The 3,499-nt window shown below is 42.6% G+C and overlaps 1 non-coding gene across 1 annotated transcript; it reads left to right on the forward strand.

Annotated features, from left to right (window-relative positions):
- Window positions 1–3,171: 3,171 nt before the first annotated feature.
- On the forward strand, window positions 3,172–3,290 carry LOC123687590. Its single transcript, XR_006749308.1, has one exon. It is a non-coding gene; the product is annotated as a 5S ribosomal RNA (ribosomal RNA).
- The last annotated feature ends 209 nt before the right edge of the window (window positions 3,291–3,499 follow it).

Genomic DNA, 3,499 nt, shown 5'->3' on the forward strand with positions numbered 1-3,499 from the left:
GACCTCGCTGCATGAGGTTGACGAAAGCGACCCAAGATGCGAAAGCCGAAACCAACACACCTTGCCAGTACCCAAACGCCGAGGTCGGATTCGGGTCTACCACTTACCAACTGAATATCATCCTAAAAAGAACTCCAAACAGTCTAGGACAGGACCCATTCTCCACCCCTTCTATATATGTCAGGAGAACCCCGGATTCCCCTCCAGACACGATTTAGCAAACTTTTCCCGATCGATCCGACCCACCGAGGCCGTTTCGACCGTTCGCCGCGCCTACTAGAGCTGATTTCTTCGGACTCCGATCAGAAAATCCGCCGATGCATGTCGTTAACACCTAGTCCGCCTCGTCCGATCGATCGAGGCCGTTTCGACCGTTCGCCGCGCCTACTAGAGCTGATTTCTTCGGACTCCGATCAGAAAATCCGCCGATGCATGTCGTTAACACCTAGTCCGCCTCGTCCGATCGATCTAGGCCGTCTCGATCCACCCATCGCGCATCGAAAGTCGCATCTCTCGAACTCCGATCCGGAAATCGGCCGATGCATCACGTTAACTATTTCTTATATATCTAATATAATATACATCGAGACGGTAAGAATTCTTTTAATCGAAGATATACATATACTTCTCATCAATATCCAAAAGCTTATCGAAAAATAAATTACTCAACTTTTACGTGAAGAATCGTTCACCCAAACCTTATCCCCTATATATGTCAGGAGAACCCAAGGTTCCCCTCCAGACACGATTTAGCAAACTTTTCCCGATCGATCCGACCCACCGAGGCCGTCTCGACCGTCCGCTGCGCCTACTAGGGCCGATTTCTTCGGACTCCGATCAGAAAATATACCGATGCATGTCGTTAACACCTAGTCCGCCTCGTCCGATCTATCTAAACAGTCTCGACGCACCCAACACTCTTTCAAAGTCGGATTACTCGGACTCAATCTGAAAATGGACCGATGCATGACGTCAACACTTAGCCCGCCTCGTCTGATCGATCTAAGCCATCTCGACCCACCCAACACGCCTTCCAAGTCGGATCACTCGGACTTCGATCTGAAAATCTCCGGACTCATTTTTATGAATATCCCCAGTCAGTAAGAACGTTATTTCGCCAATATATACCAACAATAAACCATATTCCAATAGCTGAACCAAAAATATAATTCCCGATCCAAACGTTCTGCATCGCCCAACGCGACCACCTTCCCTATATATGTCAGGAGAGCACAGGGTTCCCCTCCAGACAACACTTACGCTCTATCCCCGACTCTCGGTCGATCGATAGGCCAGGTCAGCGGTGTCTGTTTCGGCCGAAGCTCGGACTTTGGTCAAAATGTTCCGATACAAAATTTGAACCAAGATAGATACAGATATGATTCCTTCTTAAATATACGTTGATTATCGAACAGAATATGGTAAATATTTTGCGATGACCGAGGATTTCATGAATTTTTTTTTTTTTCGAAAAAATTTTCTGTTATCGGAATTTCCTCAAATTTCATTTGGTTGCCTACTAATGCATATTAAAAACGATAATCAACAATCAGAATCATTATTTATCATTTATTTCAATTTTTATAATGAAAAACGTTCACGTCCTTTCGCGCCTCTCGATCGTCGTTTACGTGATGCATCGGTCAGCCCTAGTTTACGTGGTGCATCGGTAAGATCGAGTTCACGTTCTGCATCGGTAAGATCCAGTTCACGTGGTGCATCGGTAAGATCGAGATTACGTGGTGCATCGGTAAGATCGAGTTTACGTGGTGCATCGGTAAGATCCAATTCACGTTCTGCATCGGTAAGATCCAGTTCACGTGGTGCATCGGTGAGATCGAGTTTACGTTCTGCATCGGTGTGATCTAGTTTACGTTGTGCATCGGTAAGATCGAGATTACGTGAAGCATCGGTATGATCGAGTTTACGTTCTGCATCGGTCTGGACTTAGAGATATATTTTCGACGTGAAAATGTTCCGATACAACTTTTGAACCAGGATAGTTAGAGAGATGATTTTTTCTGGAATGTACGTTGATTGGGGAATGGATTGTGGAAAATAACTTGCCATGACCGAGGTGTTCTCGAATTTTTTTTTTTTTTCGAAAAATATTTTCTGATTTTGGATTTTACTCAAATTTGATTTCGTTGCCTTCTAATGTGTTCTAAAAGAGTAAATCAGTAATCAGAATCGAAAAATATTTTTCGGATTTTTTTTTTTTTGAAAAAAAATTTTCTGATTTTGGAATTTCCTCAAATTTGATTTGGTTGCCTTCTAATGTGTTTTTAAAGCGTAAATCAGTAATCAGAATCAATATTCATTGTCGACTTTAATTTTTATAAGGAAAAATGTTCACGTCCTTAAACGCCTCCCCATCATTAGCCCGAGTCCAAGTCGATGTCAGTCCCGAGCGGACGGTGTCAGATACTACCTATCGCCCCGGTCTGGACTTGGCGAGGTATTTCGACGTGAAATGTTCCGATACAACTTTTGAACCAGGATAGTTAGAGAGATGATTTCTTCTATGTTGTACGTTGATTGTGGAATGGATTGTGGGAAATAACTTGCCATGACCCAGGTGTTCTTGAATTTTTTTTTTTTTCGAAAAAAATTTTCTGATCTTGAAATTTCCTCAAATCTGATTGCGTTGCCTTCTAATGTGTTCTAAAAGAGTAAATCAGTAATCAGAATCAATATTCATTGTCGACTTTAATTTTTATAAGGAAAAATGTTCACGTCCTTAAACGCCTCTCCATCGTTACCCCGACTCCAAGACGATGTTAGACCGGAGCGGACGGTGTCAGATGCGACCGATCTCCCCGGTCTGGACTTAGCGAGATATTCCGACGTGAAATGTTCCGATACAAAAATTTAACTGTGATAGTTAGAGAGATGGTTCCTTTTGTGATGTACGTTGATTGTGTAATAGAATATGGAAATAAACTTGAGATGACCGAGGTCTTCTGGGATTTTTTTTTTTTTTCGAAAAATATTTTTCGATTTCGGAAATCCCTCAAATTTCATTGAGATATGTCCTAATGTGTTCTTAAAGCTTAAATCAACAATCAGAATTAATATCCAAAAGTTATTTCATTTTTTATGAGGAAAAACGTTCACGTCCTTTCCGCTCCCAAAAAGTGAGATATCATAGAAAATATCGCAATATATGTTGTTTACGGCCATACCACGCTGAAATTGCCAGTTCTCGTCAGAACACTGAAGCCAAGCAGCGTCGGGCGCGGTTAGTACTTGGATGGGTGACCGCTTGGGAACACCGCGTGCTGTAAGCTTTTTTTTTACGTTCTGCATCGGTCTGCCGAGATAACGTGGTGCATCGGTATGATCGAGTTTACGTTCTGCATCGGTAAGATCGAGATTACGTGATGCATCGGTAAGATTGAGATTACGTGGTGCATCGGTAAGATCGAGATTACGTGGTGCATCGGTAAGATCGAGTTTACGTGGTGCATCGGTAAGATCCAATTCACGTTCTGCATCG

This window comes from Harmonia axyridis, chromosome X (assembly GCF_914767665.1).
Source record: "Harmonia axyridis chromosome X, icHarAxyr1.1, whole genome shotgun sequence".
Lineage (NCBI taxonomy): Eukaryota > Metazoa > Arthropoda > Insecta > Coleoptera > Coccinellidae > Harmonia > Harmonia axyridis.